Source organism: Heloderma suspectum, chromosome 1, assembly GCF_057233095.1.
Source record: "Heloderma suspectum isolate Gila_16-S chromosome 1, 16-S_ref, whole genome shotgun sequence".
In the NCBI taxonomy this organism is placed as follows: Eukaryota; Metazoa; Chordata; class Lepidosauria; order Squamata; family Helodermatidae; genus Heloderma; species Heloderma suspectum.
The window spans coordinates 274261561-274283180 of NC_139458.1; the positions used below are offsets into that span (position 1 = coordinate 274261561).

The 21620-nt window shown below is 43.6% G+C and overlaps 1 long non-coding RNA gene across 1 annotated transcript in view; it reads left to right on the forward strand.

Moving 5' to 3' along the window:
• The window catches only part of LOC146359122 (uncharacterized), a 38116-nt gene extending 16824 nt beyond the window's left edge, over positions 1–21292 (forward strand). Inside the window, exons 2-3 of the long non-coding RNA XR_014787196.1 lie at positions 1526–1698; positions 18264–21292. This is a non-coding gene — a long non-coding RNA (uncharacterized LOC146359122). The remainder of the gene's footprint in view (positions 1–1525; positions 1699–18263) is intronic.
• The last annotated feature ends 328 nt before the right edge of the window (positions 21293–21620 follow it).

The following is a 21620-nucleotide window of genomic DNA, read 5'->3' on the forward strand; positions in this document are numbered from 1 at the left end:
CTTGGAATTTATAAAAAGTTTCCAAAGACCACCTACAAGTGAACAAAGAAGGACCCGCTGAATTCACCCCCGAGGGGTGGGGGGATTCCACAGTCGTAGTGGTACTGTGCTGCCATTTGCCTTTGGTGCCTATCAATTGAATACCCTGCAAAATTTTCTGCAGAGCTGGTCCAGCAAGTAGGGCCCCCTCAGCTTGTCTCAGGGTCATAAGATGAAGGCACTCCATCAGGCAGCCATGGGGAAGCTCTTTCAGGCAGAGCGCCACATTCAATTTCAGAGCACTCTTGGAGGCCACATTCCAATGGTGGGTGGCACAAAAGGGATGGGGCCAAAATACAAAGACATACCAGCAGATTGTAGCTAAAGGGCCTTACTGCCAGTAACTAAGCTGTAGGACAACTTTTAGAATGGGGGAAAACATGGCACAAAATCTGGGAAACCACCAGTCAATGGTTGGGGGAAAGGAGGTGGAGCTGGGGGAAGGGCTATCTGAGGCCCCCTGGAGGGCCAGATTGGAACCCCAAGCCTGAGGTTCCCTATCCCTATAACTTGGCCCCAGACTGTTTAGGCCTTCAAAGATCAGGACCAGCACTTTAATCTGAGCCCACTAGAATGTACTAGTGCCATTTTTCTTGGTAGAAAGGTGGGGTACAAATCAAACCAAATACATTAATAACAGTGAAAGACTTTCTGGATAGCCTCCTGTATCCATGGAGGTTTCCAAGCTGAAAAATCAACATCGGTGCAGAGAGCCTCCATGGATACAGGAGGCCCTCCTCCTCTCCAGAAAATCATCCTGAACAAGTAAAAGGTGGTGGAAACATGCGAGGAGGGGGCAGGGCTAGTGCGCTTCCCTTCCTCACATTTACTGTACTCAGATATAGAATGCCTGAACACTTATGGATATGATAGAAGATTTATGGGCATAACAGGAAATAATATGCTGGATCCAGAGATGTGTGGCTGGAGTTCTGCATAAATAATGGGGTTTTCCCTTCCCTGTCTCTCCACTGCAGCACTCTGAAATCTGTTGAGGGCCAGACAACCAGCCAGAATGGCATGGGATGGGGTACGAAGGAATGAGGGAAGAGAGGACTAGGATCCCCAAAGCTACTTTAGGTGCACCCAAAGGCTTGGGCAGGTCTAGTGAAAGTTTTGACTCTCCCACCCCCCTATTTAAACTCCAGGGGCTTATGCCACATTAAACCCATTTTGAAATGAGTTTCAAAACTCATTTTCCAATGAGTTCTGCTCTTCAAAACAAGGTGTGCCCTGTGGCATGGACAGTTTCTGTTATATATATATATATATATACACATACACATACACACACACACACACATCCAAAGCTGCATGGTTTCTGGGTGGCTGCGGTGCTCAAATAACCCCACGCTTGTGCCACTTGTAAATCGCCAAAGAAGAGGACAAAAGAGGATACCAATTTGCATATGCTAGTTTATATGTATATAATGGGGGGGGAATAATTATTATAATTTAAATAGAAATACAGTATGTCTCACCATAGCGTGGAAGACTGTGACCAGGTGAGCTATGTGCCCTGTTCAGTCTGCTGTCCGGGTGCTGTTGATGGGCAACTTCATTAGCCCAGCTCTTCCTTCAGATGGTGCTTTATCTTCAACCAAGAATTGGACTGGACAGCCCTTCAAGTCAGACAGTCCTGACTTCGCTCCCATCTGGGTGAGTTTCCTTTCAACTTCAGTGTGGTGGTGTGCAGAGGCCACCAGCCAGAACAGTTATCCTTGCTCCAATATTTCTGGCCCTGACTGTATAATCAGACCTTGTTTCTTTTAAAATATTTTAATTGTTTTGACATGGTGTTTTATTCTTTTATCTTTGCTGTTCACCTCTCTGAAATCTTTTGATGTGGAGCGGTATATAAATATTGTAAATAAATGAATAAGAGAAGAGACCATGCATTTGTTGCATTCCATTGGACAGCTATGCTGCTGGTTTTTAAGCTGAAAATGGTGCTCCAATTGCATAGATTCCAAGTTCACTCACTGATAGGATGCAAGTGCACAGTGATTCTATGGGCAAAGTATATAGACAAAATCCACTGCTTTACGGACACATGAAGCACTGTGTGCAGGAAAACCAGAAGTGTTCTACAGATGCCTATTTACTTCTGAAATTGTGGACATAAAATTCCATCCCCAACAGCCAAATTGATGAGAACCTGTTTGTTTTGGCAGTGGGCAAGTTGCTTCATGGGAAATTTTAAATTAGACTCTATTCAGAATTTTAAACATCAAGCTGAATAACTATTAATATAAAATGCTGTTATAAGATGCATGCCCATTAATTGAAATGAAACTAACATTTGTTTTTGAAGTATTTACTTAAAGAAAAATAAGGGAAGTAAATATGACACTGGATGAGGAGACAATATAAACTGACAATTTATTTGAAAACACCAATTTGACAAGAAATAACATTTGGGCCTGGCTTTGCCAGAAAAATAATTGTTGTCATTGGAACAAACTGCATGCTCCAATAAAATGTTTTGATGAATCATCAAAGGGAGAATTGCAGGGAGAAAGAAGTAGTTTTCATAACATCCGAATTGCCCAATCTTAATTATCTTTGAGATGTTGCTGCATTGCACTGTTCACTAATATATATACTCTTGAAATGCCTGTTGCAAAGCTGATAGACAACTTTGAAATTACATTTCTTATCTCTCTCCAGTTAGTAATTGCTTTAAGAAACTTACATTAACAAAGGATGCAACCTCCCCCCCCCCCCGACTCTTGAATAATGTGGATGAAATCAATACATAATCATCATGGCTGGCTGGGAGAAACAAAGCATTTGTGACTTTATAACCTCATTTACTGACTCAGTACAATAAATAATTCAGTCATCTCTAGGAGGATGTGTGCTCTGCCACTCTACAATAGACAGCATGTAAACTGGGAATTCAACAAAGGCACTATCCCATCTATATTCTGTACTTGAACCAATTGTTTAGCTTTAATCAGTAGTTTCCTTTAAAAAAACATTTAAAAACTTGCATCTTTACATTTACAAAAACTGTGTTTACATATCAAAGGGAAGGATAAAATATCTTGTGGCAGAAAAAACATGTTCGTACTTACTCTGCGGTAACTCAAGGGCTGTGTTTCCACCAGTGATTTACTCCAACCTGGCTGCAACGTGAAGTCTGTTTTTTCCATGACGTCGTGGCCATTCAGCACCAGCCCTGCATTTTATCGCTGAATAACCACTTCTTCTGAGACTGCTTATAGTCCGACTTTTCCAGTTTACCACAGCTCTATTACTGACCCGTTTCCACAATTGCACTGGGTCCAGTATCATAGTCCTTCCCATGGGGCGTGAAGCCCAGCCTTTGTAGGTGTGTCGCTCTGACCTCAGTGACCCAGCCCTTTCCCTCCCTGGTTTCCGGAAGTTTCATCGCCTTTTTGGAGCAGGATGCTGAGGGACCAACTTTTAAAACATCATTGAAAATAAGCACTAGAACACAGCCCATGACCCCAGTCAAGGGGTGTTTTCTCCCATTGTGCTGAATGAGGCTTGCCCTCTCAGTGACCACAGAAAGACAGAGATGCCCCTCAATTGACAGGGCACATATAAAAGCCCAATTCCTTAAATGCGATTAAGTGTGATCTCGAGGCTTCGGGTCCATTGCCTTAGGACGTAACTCATTCACAGCTTCCATGAATGGGGCTCATTTCACTCTCTTTCCCACAACAAATCCATTACTGTCTTGTCAGAAGTAACTCCCCTTGTGGTCAATGAGGTCCTCTGGGTTAAAATGGGGGCTAGTTTCCCTCTTTGTGTCCTCCCTTTCCCAGCACAAGCATGTGTATGTCTACTCAGAAGTAACTCTCATTGTGCTCAACGAGGCTTGCTCCTGAAATGCAGGTGCATCTGGACTTTCAGGGGAAAGGAGAAAGGGGGGAGATGGGGAAAGCCTCTCTTCACAGCAAAGCTGATTCCTTTTTAAAAAATCCCATACTCCTCCATTAGCTTCTCATCCATTGTCCTGGAAACACGGCTGAGGAGGTGAGAACACTGATGAGGTAATCAGACCCAGCCCAGACTCCAGTCAGACTCCACCCAACCATCAAGAAAATAATTTGATTAGAGCTTAGTGGAAACAGCACAGAGCCCCAGGCTACAGCAATGATAAGCCAGGACTTTAAGCACTGTGGAAACTGGAAAAGGAGAAGATGCAATTGGGGAAACATTGCAACAAAGTTGCAAACAAAGTGAAGCCAATAGTGTGGAAACATGCCCCTTTAAGGTGAGGAAAAACCATGGACAGATGGCACCAGCTACTACTAAAGCTGGCCTGTGGACTGGAGGAGAAAGGAGATTGTGGGTAATTTCAAGTAGAAAAGCAGTAGGTAGGTAGGGAAAGCGTTAAGAACCCTTCTCCTACCACTTCTTTACTCTTTATCTGGCCCCCACCTGACTCCACTTATTGGAGTTTTGTTGCACACATTTACATGTAACATTTAGGGTGCAATCCTATGCATGTTTAGACAGAAAAAAGTCCTATAACTCCCAGCATTCCCTAGCCAGTCATGCTGGCTAAGGAATGCCGGGAATTGTAGGACTTTCTTCCTCCTGTCTAAACACGCATAGGATTGTGCCCTTAATCCTTCTTCACATGTCACTTACATGGATGGAAGTCACGTAAAGAAGAAGGATCAAGGCTGCACTGCTGGCCCTGCCCCCTACATTAGCCCCAGTGTAGGGAGTTTGCTGCACGATCAGAACACCCAGTCACACAAGGGTGCCAGTCATGTAGAGCACCTACATGCGAGCAGTCGCCTCTTCAGATGTGCTCACTCAGTGTGTTTTGGGGGGGGGGTTCTCGCCCAACCGTGCAACATTGGGTGCAGGGGCAGCTCTGTAGTCCACTCCTTTTACACACAGGTGCCCTCTGTGTGAGTAGTGAGTGAAGAGGGCTTCAGTCAGACCCTAATTTACAGCCATACAAAAACTGCCCTTCACTGCTAAAAGAAAAGGTCATGTTCATTATTCTTCATCGAAGATGAAAGTTTGGAATAACCACAGTGATACTAACTGCTAACGACCAAAACAAGTTCAAGATCCATCAATATTGTAGAATAGCCCAGTTTAAAAGATGTATTAAAACCACTCTCTCCATTGTTAACACTGCTTTCCTCAAAGTCCCTTCGACACACTGTGTGTTAGCAAAGGAGAAAACCTCCTCTGTTCTGGTGCCTGCTTGTGGAACTCCCTTACCGTAGACACAAGACCGGTGTTCACTTTACTATCTTTTTGGCACAAAATTAAAAATGTTTTGCTTGCCTGGACATTTTAGTTGGTTAGTTTGTCCTTTTGTATTTTACTGCTTTTTAAACTGTGTTATGATTGCATCCCATTTTGTTTTTATTGTATCTTATGATTACAGGACCATTTGGGGGTCTCATTTTGTACACTACCCTGATATCTTTTGATGAAGGGTAGTTTAAAAATCAGTTAGAGAGCAATCCTATGGCCCGCTAGGCCATAGGATATACCCATGTCCGGGAACCGACCTCGGAGCCTGCGCTCCAAGGTCAGTTCCCAGAAAACCGACCGCCCCTCTCGTCCGTGCTGCCTCAGAGGCAGCGTGGAGAAGCCCCTTCCTCCATGCTCGGAAGAGGAGTGCAGAGCAATTGAAAAGGGGCGGGGCTGGGGGGAGTTCCAGGGTGGGGAGAGCGGAACTGCGCGTACTACACATCCTATGTGTTGTATGGCAGCTTCCTCTCCCAGTCGCTCCCCTGCCGCTAGACAGCCAAAAACAGCTGTCTAGCGAAAAAGAGCAAGGCAGGAGAGACGCAGAGGGAACAATCCCCCTGTGCCTCTCCTGCCTTGCTTTGGATAGGCAGTCGCCTCCAAGGTTGGAGGCGGCCACCTATCTAGGTAGGATTGCACCCTTAATAAATAAAATTTAAGAATGCATTGTTTACTTCAGTTGCCTGTGATGATTTTTTTTACTGGTAGAAAGAAAGCCATATTAATTTCTGCTTGACTGGCAAACTGTTTCCCACTTTTACATATGAAATGGAAGAACATAAAATCCAAAAGAGCTCAGTCCCGAAAAGTTAGGCACACCTAACTCCCACTGACATAAGCAGTACGTAAATGTGCAGTTTAGTGCAAAATGTGGTACTAAAGCTGTTAGGCTTAGCACATAATTAATTCAGTGGGGGAAAAGTGACTTCCATGTAAATATGTTATGGATCAGAATGAAAGCTGCATGTAAAAAAAAAAAGACAAATCACCACTGGCTGTTCAGTGAATTCAATTATCCCCAAACCTCATCTCACCTACACCCTATCCTGACAGTTAAGAAGTGCTGCCATGCTTTCGCTATCAGTTCCTGTGTTGGGGTTTCTCAGTTGAAGCCTGGCACCTTTGGAACTGACAGACTTTAAAAACCAGCTGGCATTAAGATTTAATGAGCAAAATCTAACCCATGCCTATTTAGTTAATTAAGTAACCGAATGCAACCAATTATGATGAAAATCCATAATTAAAAGCTCATATTTCCTGTCCTCTAATGGATAGCATAGCATAACATTTTTATCTGAAAGAAAGTTAGGCTGGAAACTGACAATAGTTTGTAAGAATGCTAAAAGTGGCTTGAGAGACATTTCACTCCCCAATCACACATTTTCTACCATGGTTGCCTCTGATCAAACCAGTTTTGCAGGTGTTAAAAATAGTACAAAGCCTGCAAATCCTGTTTATCAGAGAGGAAACCAGTGATCCCTGCTTCAAACTTCCTACAACTCTCCGAGGGGAGCGGGGGAATAACTTCCCTCCAGCCTTAACCTCCGTTATACTTGTGGCAAAGGTGCGAGAAAGAATGTAAACCTATTGACTATCATGGATTGTGCTGACCAATCAATTTTATATTTTACATTGTTGAAATTTGTGCCAAGATTCCCAATGTCAGAATGCCATATCAACCGGCATAAAGCAAAAGGCCTTCACACTCTGATAGCAATCCTCAGATCACATAGACCAGTATCCTATTTGGCACTAACATAAATTACATTGCGCTAGTGTAAGCGATCATTTTCTGGGGAAACCCATTGGCCCAGCAAGCACTACTGGCATTGTGAGGTCATTTACACTAGTGCAACGTAATTACATTGGTGGTAGTGTCAAATAGGATACTGCCCATACTGTCTAAAATATGAGGGTTACCAATTCAAGGACTCCAGGATCAGACTTGGGGTGGTCAGGGGATAGGGCTTCAGGACAATGGGTAAAAGTCTTTCATTCAGGCCTCAAAAATAAGCAATAGAAATTCTAATCTCATGACACAAATTTACTGTTGGGGAAAAAATGGTGTGAAAAAAGGTCTATTAAAAAGTTCCCCACCACAACTAATTTTCTGTTTCTTCTTGAAGTGTCATTATTGCCTTGGTCAATGAGATAACTCCTTCGCTCATTTGTTCAAGAGGATTTAGGCACATATTTGAAAAAAATAGATTTTGCCTTGCGACATACAGAAATATATCCCTTTTAATGGTTTTTTTCTCTCCCTACCCAGCACTTTCTGTTGAAGTGGCTTTCGTTGGCATTTGCTTTCCCCATTTTCATTTACAAGAGCAGCACTGTTGCCTGATTAATCTGGAATCCATTTTATCCTCTGTCCCCTTCCAGCTTGTTATTGAAGTCTGCACTTGAGAATACTTGCAGCTGCTACGCAGGCTAGAAAATAAATGTCTTTCTCCCTCTCTCAATTTATTTTTTCCCCATGAAAATGCTTTAATTTGTGCTGCTCTCCTCCTGGATTAAATAATGTTTAAAAATGGACAAGGGAGGGGGAAGCATGGTTTTTTTTCACCCTTACCACTAAACAATCTCAATCAGAACCAGCAACAAAAACTGCTGATAAAGAGTTCCCACATCCTTCAGTTTATATATGATATTGAATCTATTATTTCTGTCTAGTTATTTATTTTGGGCTGTCTCCTCACAGTATACAACCCTGAGTGTGGATGTGCTTTACAAGCTAGCACTACAGAGGTAAGGGGCTTAGCCTAGCTTTTTCTTAGAGGTGCTAGTTTTCTATCTGAAGTGAGGCTTTTTACATGGCAGAGTATTCACATATACAATTCCCCACTCCCAGTCTAATGTGGTGCAGCCTCAGGAGAACTGAGGTTGTACCACATGTGATTCGTCTGACTGAGTAAATCAGTGAGCTTTTCTACATGAGGAAAATTTATCATGCACTTCTGATTCCCTACTCATGGTTATTTTCAGGTTCTTTAGATGACATTGTGAACCTCCAGTTTCACTCCTGTTTTTTAAGAGAACTTTCCTGGGTGTTTTGTTTGTTTTTTTTAAGAGCAGGGAAAATGGGATATTATTTCTGGAAGCAAAAGAAAAAGTAATTTCCTACTTGTATATTTGCACTATATTTGTATATCACAACAAACTGTGGCAAATTCTGAAAGTGATGGGAGTACCAGACCACCTTACCTGTCTCCTGAGAAACCTGTACGAGGGTCAAGAAGCAACAGTAAGAACCAGACATGGAACAACCGATTGGTTCAAAATTGGGAAAGGAGTACGACAAGGCTGCATATTGTCACCCTGCTTATTTAACTTATATGCAGAGTACATCATGAGAAATGCCGGGTTGGATGAATCAGAGGTCGGAATTAAGATTGCTGGGAGAATTATCAACAACCTCCGATATGCAGACGATACCACCCTAATGGCAGAAAGCGAAGAGGATCTCAAGAGCCTCTTGTTGAGGGTGAAAGAGGAGAGTGCAAAAGCTGGTTTGAAACTCAACATTAAAAAAACGAAGATCATGGCATCTGGCCCCATCACTTCCTGGCATATAGAAGGGGAAGAAATGGAAGCAGTGACAGATTTTACTTTCTTGGGCTCCAAGATCACCGCAGACGGTGGCTGTAGCCATGAAATTAAAAGACGCTTGCTCCTTGGGAGGAAAGCTATGGCCAACCTAGACAGCATAGTAAGAAGCAGAGACATCACCTTGCCGACAAAGGTCCGTCTAATCAAAGCTATGGTTTTCCCACTAGTAATATATGGCTGTGAGAGCTGGACTACAAGGAAGGCTGAGCGCCGAAGAATTGATGCTTTCGAACTGTGGTGCTGGAGAAGACTCTTACGAGTCCCCTGGACTGCAAGGAGGTCAAATCAGTCCATCCTAAAGGAAATCAACCCTGAGTGCTCATTGGAAGGACAGATAATGAAGCTGAAGCTCAAATATTTTGGCCACCTAATGCGAAGAGAAAACTCCCTGGAAAAGACCCTGATGCTGGGAAAGACTGAAGGCCAAAGGAGAAGGGGACGGCAGAGGATGAGATGGCTAGATAGCATCACGGATGCAATGAATATGAACTTGAGCACGCTCCGGGAGAGAGCGCAGGACAGGAAGGCCTGGCGTGCTATGGTCCATGGGGTCACGAAGAGTCGGACACGACTGAACGACTGAACAACAACAACAATATTTGCACTATTTTGCCATAGCACAGTGCCCCCTAAAGGTTACATAGTGGAAAAGCAGGAAAGGAGAAGCTCTCTGTATAGAGGGCTCTCAATTCTGCGACAAAACCAAAAGTAGATACAGTGATGAACAGCCTCATGTAGAAAAGCTCATCATCAGCTATCTCCTCCATCTTACATCCACACCCAGCAGAGCCCGACTTCATGCTGTGCACACAGGTGTCACTCACCCACTCCCCTTGGCAGTGGTGCCACTACGGTCAGCTCTTGGGGCCAAAGTCCAGAGTCCCACAGCTGAGCCCCTCCCCCCAAATGACCACACAGAGTTCAGCAGGTGATGAGGGCAGCAGAAGCAAACTCCATTTCATTCCTGTTGTTGAGCTGCTGCTTGATTTAAGTGAATTTAACATGTGAAAGTATTTTTTTATCAGGTTGGCAAACATTTTAACATATAGGGAATGTAGAAGCAGTTATAAAGCATGGAATGGCAGTTGAGAGGGAAGAGAAATGTGAGTTGTGTGCTTCACAACTGAAGTAATACACATAGAATCATAGAATAGTAGAATAGTAGGGTTGGAAGGGTTCTACAAGGCCATCGAGTCCAACCCCCTGCTCAAGGCAGGAATCCAAGTCAGAGCATCCCTGACAAATGGCTGTCCAGCCTCGTCTTGAAGGCCTCCAGTGTGGGAGAGCCCACCACCTCCCTAGGTAATTGGTTCCATTGTCGTATTGCTCTTACAGTCAGGAAGGTTTTCCTGATGTTCAGCTGGAATCTGGCTTCCTGTACCTTGAGCCCATTATTCCGTGTCCTGCACTCTGGGATGATCAAAAAGAGATCCTGGCCTTCTTCTCTGTGACAACCTTTCAAGTACTTGAAGAGTGCTATCATATCTCCCCTCAGTCTTCTCTTCTCAAGGCTAAACATGCCCAGTTCTTTCAGTCTCTCTTCATAGGGCTTTGTTTCCAGTCCCCTGATCATCTTTGTTGCCCTCCTCTGAACCCTCTCCAGTTTGTCTGCATCCTTCTTAAAGTGTGGTGCCCAGAACTGGACACAGTACTCCAGATGAGGCCTAACCAGTGCTGAGTAGAGGGGAACTAGTACTTCCCGGGATTTGGAAGCGATTCTTCTATGAATGCAGCCCAAAATAGCATTTGCCTTTTTTGCAGCCACATCACATTGTTGGCTCATATTCAGCTTGTGATCAACAACAATTCCGAGATCCTTCTCGCTTGTAGTGTGGTTGAGCCACATATCCCCCATCTTGTAACTGTGCATTTGGTTTCTTTTTCCTAGGTGCAGAACTTGGCATTTGTCCCTATTAAATATCATTCTGTTGTTTTCTGCCCAGCGCTCCAGTCTATCCAGATCACTTTGAATTTTGTTTCTGTCTTCCAAAGTATTAGCTATCCCTCCCAATTTTGTGTCATCTGCAAATTTGATCAGCATTCCCTGCACCTCCTCCTCCAAGTCATTAATAAAAATGTTGAAGAGCACTGGGCCCAGGACTGAGCCCTGCGGTACCCCACTCATTACCTCTCCCCGGTTTGAGAAGGTCCCATTGATAAGCACTCTTTGAGTCCGATCCTGTAGCCAACTGTGGATCCACCGGATCGTTGTTTCATCTAGCCCACTTTGAGCTAGTTTGCTCATCAGGATATCATGGGGCACTTTGTCGAAAGCTTTGCTGAAGTCGAGGTATATGATGTCTACAGCATTCCCACGGTCTACAAGGGAGGTTACTTGATCAAAAAATGAGATCAGATTTGTCTGGCAGGACTTGTTTTTGACAAATCCATGTTGGCTTCGAGTAATCACGGCATTGTTGTCAAGGTGCTTCCAGATGGATTGCTTTATGATCTGCTCCAGAATTTTCCCAGGGATTGATGTCAGATGAACTGGTCTGTAGTTCCCAGGTTCCTCCTTTTTACCCTTTTTGAAGATAGGGACAACGTTAGCCCTCCTCCAGTCATCTGGCACTTCCCCCGTCCTCCATGATTTCTCAAAGAGAATAGACAGCGGTTCTGAGAGTTCTTCTGCCAGTTCCTTTATGACTCTAGGATGCAGTTCATCTGGCCCTGGAGATTTGAACTCATTCATAGTAATGAGGTGTTCCTTGACCATATGCCCGTCGATCTCCAGCTGCAACCCTGCCCCTCCAGCCTGTACTTCGCCTTTGCCAGGGGGGTCATAGACCCTCTTTTGGGAGAAGACTGAGCTAAAGTAGGAATTGAGTACCTCTGCCTTTTCTTTGTCATCTGTTATTGTTTTGCCATCCTTATTTAATAGCTGAACCACCATTTCTTTCCTCTGCCTTTTACTATGCACGTAGCTGAAGAAAGCCTTTTTGTTGTTTTTAACATCCCTTGCTAACCTCAGCTCATTCTCAGCTTTAGCCTTCCTGACGCCATCCCTGCAATTCTGTGCTATCTGCCTGTACTCTTCCTTTGTTACTTGGCCTTCTTTCCACTTCCTATATGTGTCCTTTTTTGTTTTCAGGTCATCCCTAAGCTTTTTGTGAAGCCACATTGGCTTCTTCTGTTGTCTTCCACCTTTTCTTCTTGTTGGAATTGCTTGTGATTGTGCCTTGAGAATTTCCTTTTTTAAAAGCTCCCACCCATCTTGGACTCCTTTTCTCGCTAGCATCGCTTGCCATGGGACCTTACTGATCATTGTTCTGAGTTTATGAAAATCAGCTTTCCTAAAATCCAGGGTACGCGTTTGACTACACTCGGCTTTTGCTTCCCTTAGAACCAAGAACTCAAGTACAACATGGTCACTTTCCCCCAGAGTTCCTGTAACTGCTACTTTATCCACTAAGTCATCTCTGTTGCTTAGGATCAAGTCAAGGATAGCCAATCCTCTAGTTCCTTCCTCTACTTTCTGTAGGAGGAAGTTATCCGCCACACAAGTCAGGAATTTCCTGGAAGGGCCATGTTTTGCAGAATTTGTCTCCCAACAAATATCGGGGAAATTGAAGTCCCCCATTACTACTACATCATGCTTCCTTAAAACATTGGCTATTTGCTTTTCAAAAGTTTCATCCTTGTCTTTTCCTTGATTGGGTGGCTGGTAGTAGACTCCGACCACCAGGTTCCTTTTATTCTTTGCTCCATTTATTTCAACCCAGATGCTCTCGATGGGGCTACCAAGCTCCTCCTCCTGTATTTCTGTGCAGAGATATGAATTTTTCACATACAGTGCAACCCCACCTCCCTTTCTGTTCCTCCTGTTCTTTTTGAACAAGTTATATCTTTCCATTGCTGTATTCCAGTCATGAGAGTCATCCCACCAAGTCTCAGTTATACCTATCAGGTCATAATTTCCCTCTTGTATTAAGAGTTCAAGTTCGTTCTGTTTGTTTCCCATACTCTGGGCATTAGTATATAGACATCGAAGACCATATGCTTCATAGTCTGGCTTTCTTCCTACATGTGTCTGAAGACTATTATTGGGCGCTATCAGAGCTGTTCTCTCCATTGCAGTGCATGCGCCTATGTCCATTGTTACCCCCAACATTACATCTCCCTTCCCCGTAGGATTCAGTTTAAAGCCCTCCTGATGAAGTTCTTCATGCTGTGGCCAAACACATTCTTCCCAGCCTTTGTGAGGTGCAACCCATCCCTAGCCAACAGCCCGTCTTCCAGGAAGTATAGCCCATGGTCCCAGAATCCAAATCTCTCTCGTTGGCACCACCTTTGTAGCCAGTCATTCACCGGGAGTATTTTTCTTTCCCTTTCTATCCCTCTTCTAACTACTGGAAGGATGGATGAGAAAACCATCTGGGCCCCAAAGTTCTTGAGTTTCCTTCCCAAAGCTTCAAAGTCTGACGTGATCTCTTCGTAGCTCCTCTTGGCAGTATCATTTGTTCCCACATGGATGAGAAGAAAGGGACGCCTGTCAGTGGGCTTTATGAGTGCAGGCAACCTTTCAGTCACGTCTCTAATCCGTCCTCCTGGGAGACAACATACCTGGCGAGTCCATGGGTCGTCGCGACATACTTGGGTCTCGATCCCACGCAGCAAGGAGTCTCCCACTACTACCACTCTTCTCTTCTTCTTCTTGTAGGCCTGGGTTTCATCGCCTCTGTTTGACTGACCTTCAGCCTCTTGCTCACTCTCATGCAGGTTCCCCTGTGATTCTTCCTCTGCAGGCTGTCCTCCAGTCTCATCTGCAAGTACCTGGAATCGGTTCCACAGCTCCACTGCTTCCACTGGTGCAGAGTGGCATCTAGTTCTTCTTCTCCTAACTGTCACCCTTTTCCAAGGAGTATCCTCTATTCCATTTTTCTTCACCTCAACATTTCCCACTGCCTCATCTTGCTGTTGCTCTTCAAGCTTCTGGTCTGCCCTTTGCTGCTGTAGTTCCCCCATTCTGTCCAAGAACTCTTCTTGTTCTCTTATTCCCCGGAGGGTCGACAGTTGCCGCTCCAGTCCACTTACTTTTTCCTCCAGCAGCGTGATCAACTTGCACTTGTTGCAGGTGTAGGCCATGTTGTTCTCAGGCAAGAAAACAAACATTGCACACACCTTGCAGGTCACCACCACTGGAGAGTCTTGTCCTTCCATAGCCTCTGTTCCCTTTTTGTGTCTAGCTTTGTGATTGTTCTAGACTAGCCTGTGCCTGCTCCTCTACTCAGTAGAGGTTAAAAGCAGAGTTCCACTGGTGTGAAAGTATGTGTTACAAGACAAATAAATGGATAAAAGTTAGTTAAAATAAAAAATAAAAATAATTTTAAAAAATGTTAGGGGCCTCCCCCTTGACCTCCCCTGCCGAACTCCCCTGGACAACTCCTGTTTGCTTCCCCTGTCCGCTCACTCTGTTCGCTCGCTCTCTGGGAGCTTGCCTGCTTCTGTAGTCCCTGGACCAGCTTGCTCTGCTCTGCTCAGCTGGGAGGCGGGAAACAGACTGAAGCTTCCCGCCCAGTCAGCTGCTGGGAGTACTCAGGCCACACCCCTCCAATTCAGTTGGAGCTCTCAGAAGCACCTGGTGAGCTCACAGCCAATCAGAAGGATAAAGGGCAGCCCCCTGGGCTTCCTGCAACCCACTTACCTCTTAGCCTCTGTCTCCTTTGTCTCCTTTGTCTCTTCAACCACTGCAACTCCCCTGGCCAACTCCTGTTTGCTCCCCCTGTTCGCTCGCTCTGTTCGCTCACTCTCTGGGAGCTTGCCTGCTTCTGTAGTCCCTGGACCAGCTGGAGCAGCTTGCTCTGCTCTGCTCAGCTGGGAGGCGGGAAACAGACTGAAGCTTCCCGCCCAGTCAGCTGCTGGGAGTACTCAGGCCACACCCCTCCAATTCAGTTGGAGCTCTCAGAAGCACCTGGTGAGCTCACAGCCAATCAGAAGGATAAAGGGCAGCGCCCTGGGCTTCCTGCAACCCACTTACCTCTTAGCCTCTGTCTCCTTTGTCTCCTTTGTCTCTTCAACCACTGCAACTCCCCTGGCCAACTCCTGTTTGCTCCCCCTGTTCGCTCACTCTGTTTGCTCGCTCTCTGGGAGCTTGCCTGCTTCTGTAGTCCCTGGACCAGCTGGAGCAGCTTGCTCTGCTCTGCTCTGCTCAGCTGGGAGGCGGGAAACAGGTGGCCATCTAAAGCGCCCCTCATAAGGCTTATCAAGTCCAGGGCCTAAAATTTCCTAACTGCACCAGTGCACATTGGCCTAAAAGAACAAAAGGTTGCCAGTTCCAGAGTTACAGGGTTGGGGGCGTGGGGAAGATCCTGCATCTCTTCATAATCAGAGGCACCAGGCTGTAAGGGACACCTGGAAGGTAATTTAGACTCACCCAAATGTATAACAATGACAAAGTATTGCAGTTTTGCTTCTAGTGATTATTCGTGGTTTCCCCTGCCCACTTTGAGTTGGAATGGCACTGTGCTAAAATAAAATGTTTTAAAATGGGAGCAGACGATAGTCCAGATGCCACTAAAGCATAAACTTGTCATTTTGAGAGAATAGAATTTCATAGAAAGAACTCTCCCAGCTGTGCAAATGCTGCATGGAAAATGTTTATTAATAAGTAATATTTTAAAGTATGTGTACCAGATCAATATTTAATATTTTGGATATTTTTTCCATGTATAATTTATCAAATGTATTATTTAGTTTTCTGTTTATTAAAAATTTATTTGGCATTTTCCTCTCAAAGTCAACCTAGAGAAGCAATGAAATATTAAATTAACATTTGTTTCCCCAACATCATTTACAATTATTTTACCCACTGTCTGTTATGCTTCTCATGTCCATTTATCTGGCCAGTCTTCCAAGTCTTTATAAGGTGGCCACTTATGCAGTGCCCTCCCTCCAACCCCTCCCAAAAGGGGAGTGCATCACCAAAAAAAGATGAGAGAGGACACAGATTTGTGTAGAATTTGTGCTCATTTATAAATGAAAATTCTGAAATAACTACAATGTAAATAGAAATACATATTGGGAAAGACTGGGGCCAGGTGACCTGTGTGGCTGCTCAGGGTGCTGTCCAGGTGCTGCTAACTGTTGATGGGCCACTCCAAAGCCCCTCAGTGCTCTCCCTTCTTATCGTTCTTTATCTTTAAACCAGACATAGAGCATTTCTACACCAGGCTAAAATCCCACACCCTTATTGGGGCTTCTGCTTCCTGATTCCTTGCAGGATTCAGTTCAGCTCCTTTTCACATGGTTTCATCTGTTGTTGTTTTTCTTTCTTTCTGGGCACATTCTATATGTTTCACTATGCAGCCACTAGATGGTGCTGCAATATAGTGTGACTCCAGATTTTCATGGGAAGGTTATTGCACTTTGAAGTCTCTTACCATGTTTTCCCCATAGAGCATTAAGCTGCTATAATGGCCAGAAGGGACAGGAGGGGCCCTGGAGGTTGGTGATGTCATGTAAGGGGCCTGCAAAAATACATGAGTGATCAATCACGAGTGCACAGTAAAAGCCTCATGTAGAAATGCTCATAGACTGGAGAGCCCTTTTCCCACTACAAATCCCCCCCTCAAGCAGCTTTCCCGCCATGGGGAATAAAGCACGTAAACACATTAGGCCCCTTCTCTGCTATCAAAAATATCCTCACAAACAAAAGAAAAGGCTATCATTTGCATGCAACACATAGACTTGGTTCGCATGTAACAACCACCCAGAGTATGGGGTGAGTATGGATTGTTGTTGAATTGTAGGTAGTTATGTGTGAACTCTGCACTATGGTTTAACTATGGGTTGTTAACCACGAATAACCCAGGAAGAGAACCCATGGTTTGTTGCTGGGTTGCGAACTCTGGGTTGTTCATGGTTAACAACCCATGGTTAAACCATAGTGCAGGGTGCGCATGTAATGACAACCTATGATTCAATGACAATTTATACACAACCCCTACTCTGGATTGTTGTGACATGCAAACCAGGTCATAGTTTGACCTCTACAGTATATATTTAGAGCACCAAAGTTGGAAACATTTCTCTTTACTTCTAACAGAACTCAAATAGCCAATTCAGAAATACATTCATACAACCGTTTTTGCTGGCATGGGTAGATACATGGTTCTGTATGCCTGGAGGCAACAACTATGACAGCATATAAATCTCATCCATGGTCATATCCATGAGCTTTAACATTCATATTTGGAGATGGATCCTGTGGTGAAGTCCATGTTTTAGAAATTCTCATGGCACATTTGAAAAAGGGAGGAACATGCCACATGCAGAATGTGGCAAAAAGATAATGTCTAAATTGGCCCTGAGCCTCGGACTTAGATGGATTTCAGGGGGAGTTGAAAGCAATTCAACAGGAACTTGCACTTGAAGCTGGAGCTGTAATTTCTTACAGGTTTCTAATGGTCTGATTATAGATAGGTCTTGAAACGCAATGCCAAGACAGTGTGTACTTGCTCAATGAAGTTGTGCTGCAGCTCAGTCCTGTCCAAAAGCCATCCCTATGATCTGGAACTACAGTCCTCTAGCCCTGTTTGTGTGAGGGAGGGTTGTGCTACTCAGTGGTGAGAGGAAGGCACTCTGCATATGCTCAGAGGCATTTTAGTACTTTGTGGGATTTGGGGGCTGAGTCCTGGCACCAAAAACAAATGGGGGGCTAAATACATGTTCTGTGGTCTTACACCCCCTTGATCCTTAGCCACTACCCCAGGGACGGCCCTAGACAAGCTACCCATACCTTCTCCATTCTTTCTTTTTTATAATACTTTTTATTCTACTTTTATCTTTATAAATTAAATAAAGAACACCAACAACATAATCATCTTCTACAGTTTCCAACATTACATTATTCTTAAAAGGACCCATCAATAATAAAATAGAGGGGGGGAAAGAGAGAAGGAAAAGAGAAAATATAAAAAGGAGAGAGAAGGACAAAGGGGAAAGAAACAGAAAACAAACAAACAAAAACAAAAACAAAGGATAACAAAGCAGAATATAAGCAAAAGATTACATAACAAACTTAAATTTAAACTACAGTATACATAAACTTCAAATATCACTCTACTTGGAAATTATACCTATAATATTACCAATCTTACAAATCAGTACACCATAAGTAATCAATTTCAATATTGTATCTTCAGGCTTATAACAAGGAAGCAGGCTTACAATTCATTTGCATTGGCCTTATAATCCCTTTAGATACTATATAATAATAAAGCTTAAAGTCAACCAGCCAGAAATATTACTAATCCTAGTATCATAATATTGATGATGATGATGATGATAATTAAAAAGAAAAGAAAGAGATTATAAAGGATTAAAAAAAAGAACAATCCCTAATGTATTTTGTATTAAAGGCAAAACTGAAGTACTTTGGCCACATCATGAGAAGACAGGATACCCTGGAGAAGATGCTGAAGCTAGGGAAAGCGGAGGGCAAAAGGAAGAGGGGCCGACCAAGGGCAAGATGGATGGATGATATTCTGGAGGTGACGGACTCGAGCTTGGGGGAGCTGGGGGTGGCGACGGCCGACAGGAAGCTCTGGCGTGGGCTGATCCATGAAGTCACGAAGAGTCGAAAGCGACTGACTGAATAAAGAACAACAACACATATTTTAGATAGTATCATTTCTAAATATATAAATGAGTGTGCACATTTCTATAAACCCTCCCACAGGAGCTTTAACCAAAGCCTCCTTTCTACATACAGAAGCCAACCAGATTGTGAGGTGTATCTAACTTCAACACCAACAATGGGACAATGCCCTCTACCACATCTGGGGCAGCAGGCTAGTTTCGGGGACAGGACAGGTCATGTGGCACACAGCTCTCTCTCCTCCAGCTCACTGACACTCTTCATCTCCCAGCATCTGCTTCCTGAGGCAGATGTCTAACTCTTCCTAATGGTAGGGCTGGCCCTCCACTGCCCAGAAACCAGCACAGTCTCCGCTTAAAAGCCTAACGGAGCTGAACTTGGGCCTTAGCAAGGGTATTAAGCAAAACAGAGGTCAGCTGGCAAAGTGGCCCTGTGGGTTCATTTCTAAATAATGCAACTGCCCAGAATGAGAGAGAGGGAGAGGGAGAGGGAGAGGGAGAGAACTGAATGGGAAAGGGGAAAATGAAGGAATTAGAGGGATTATTCTAATTGGATGGAGCTGAGAACACTAATGACTCATGATAGTTCATACTATTGATACATATGTGATGTCCAGACAACCTGGGTACTGTTGGGTAAAGGGGCATTATGAGGGCTTTCAAGGCAAGGACCTGAATTTCATTAGCAGGAATCAGCATTTGTCTGCGAGTAAAGGAAAGGTGAGACAGGCAGAGGAAAAATTGGCCATAATGATGTCTGTCCCGCTGCAAAACAATACTTTTTGAAAGAAATGAATGGTACCCCCAGCACTTGAATCTTTTTAATGCACTAGAGAATGTTTGGCCACAGGGAAATTGATAACTAGACTAATTGACATGCTTAGTTCAGCTCTTATTTTCTATGAGTAAATTAAAAAAACACACACAGAAGAACATCATATCTAAGTGGGGAAAGATGGCTGTGACGACCTAGAAAAATACGAATGCCGAGCTCCTACTTAATTGGCTAATGATGCCTCCATCTCTCTCTGTCACTGTATCAAGTCCAAGAGAGATTGAAGTATAATTGATATAGAATCCTGTTAGCTCTTTCTGGAAGCCATAGAAATTGGCTGACATGTTGAGAGCTGGAGCGAGAAAACCAAGTGATTTTGCTGGATATAAAGACACGAATTTCCATTAATGGTACTCTCACTGCTCCAGTATAGACCTGCTATCTGGATTGTGAATTTATTTTTGAAGTACTAGTACATTAGAATACCTGTTAATTCAAAGTACATATTTTCTTTACTTGGTAAGAGAGATGTGTAGTGCAATCCTATATATGTCTACTCAATGAGACTTATTCCCAGTACAGAACCTTAACTGTTGGGGAAATGCTTGCCCGAACCTCTGAAATGGCTTCAAAATGGGATTTAAGTCTTCAGTAATCCTCCCTATTATAAATGCCACCTGATGATAGAGCTGAAACATTGGGAAATTGACATTTTATGTCAGGCAATGACATTACCAAAGAAAAACATGTGTGTGGAAATATACAATTTCCACACATACACACACTTTAGCCATGGCATTTTATTCTTTTCTACATTTCCATCATGGAGATACCCAAGTTTGCCAATGACACTACATTTTTCAAGCTGGTAACATGCCAGGCAAATTATAAATTGCTCCATAAGGCTATCTTCAAAGTGCTCAATTGAACAACAGGATGGCAGGTAAGGCACAACATAAGGCCAAAGTGATGCACACTAAGATAAAAATTCTACATTGGCTAAAACCACCCAAGGAAAAAGGATCAGGGTCATGCTAGAAAGGTTACTCAAAATGGGCAGTATCTAGCACTAGCAGCCTACCACCACCAAGCACATTGTGCTAGCGGAAATGAACGAGAGCTAGCACAACCCTGAAAACTACCCCAAATTAGCACTTTAGGAATGTGAGCTCCGCTGACTCATCCCATTCCAGAAAAGCTAATTTGGGCTAGTTTTCAGTTGCACTAGCTTCCTGTTGTGCTAGTGTTCATTTCCACTAATGCCACAACAGTGTTGGATGCTGCCCAATATCAACTCAGTGTGCCACAGTAGTGAAAAAAGCAAATTCAGTGTTTGAAATTAACAGGAAAAGAACTGAAAATAAGACAACTAACCACCATGATGTCATTTCTAAATCTATGGTACACTCACTTACAGGATGTTGTGTGAAACTGTGATCCGTCTCACCCCCCAAAAAAGAGAGATAGCACAGAAAAAGGCAACTAAATCGAATAGATGCATGGGAGTGTCTTTCTTATAAAGAAAAGTTTAGGAGGAAATACTTGTTGTTGGGAAAACCCCCCACAGGAAGGCATATGTTTATAAAGCTATGAATGACAGAGAATCCTCTCTATGGATTCCATTTCATCCAATGACAATGCTTAAGTAGTTCAACAAGCAAAATGAAGTTCTTTGTGAAATACATAATTGGCACACGGGATTCATGGCTACATGAAGTTTTGATAGCCATTAGCATACAAGGCTTTACACATTCATGACAGACATCTATCAAAGGCTATTACAGTCAAGAACTGAGCCTCAACAGGACATTCCCATCTCTACCATGCCTGATCTGTAAGCTCGCAGGAGGGTATCTGGGTAGCTGCTGTTGGAGACACAGCACTGGGCCATTTGGGCCTTTGGTCTGAGCCTCAGGGTAGTTCTTTTGTTATTGTTGAATAAAGATGATTGATGTAACCCATAAAGAACAGTTGCACTGAGTTGTGCTATAAATCTAAATAAAGTCATCAAAATTATGATTGGTCATCATAGTTTCTGCATTCAGATTGGCTTCAAAATTATAATATCAATTTCCCATCTGTTTTGTCTTGGAAATAAACCTTTCAAAACTCCAGCTGTCTATATGACACACTGCAAAAGACACTGCCTCAGAGATTTTATTCCCTACATTTTCATTTCTGCTTTGGCTGTCTCTACACATTTTCATAAAGATAACATACTTCAGATTGTGTGTATGAGAACAGAATTGTAAAACTGAAATAAGTTAAACGTAGATGGTGTTGTGCCCAGAGGTCGGGGAAAACAGAATCAGTTGTTCTGCATCAGAAACAATAACTCCCAAAC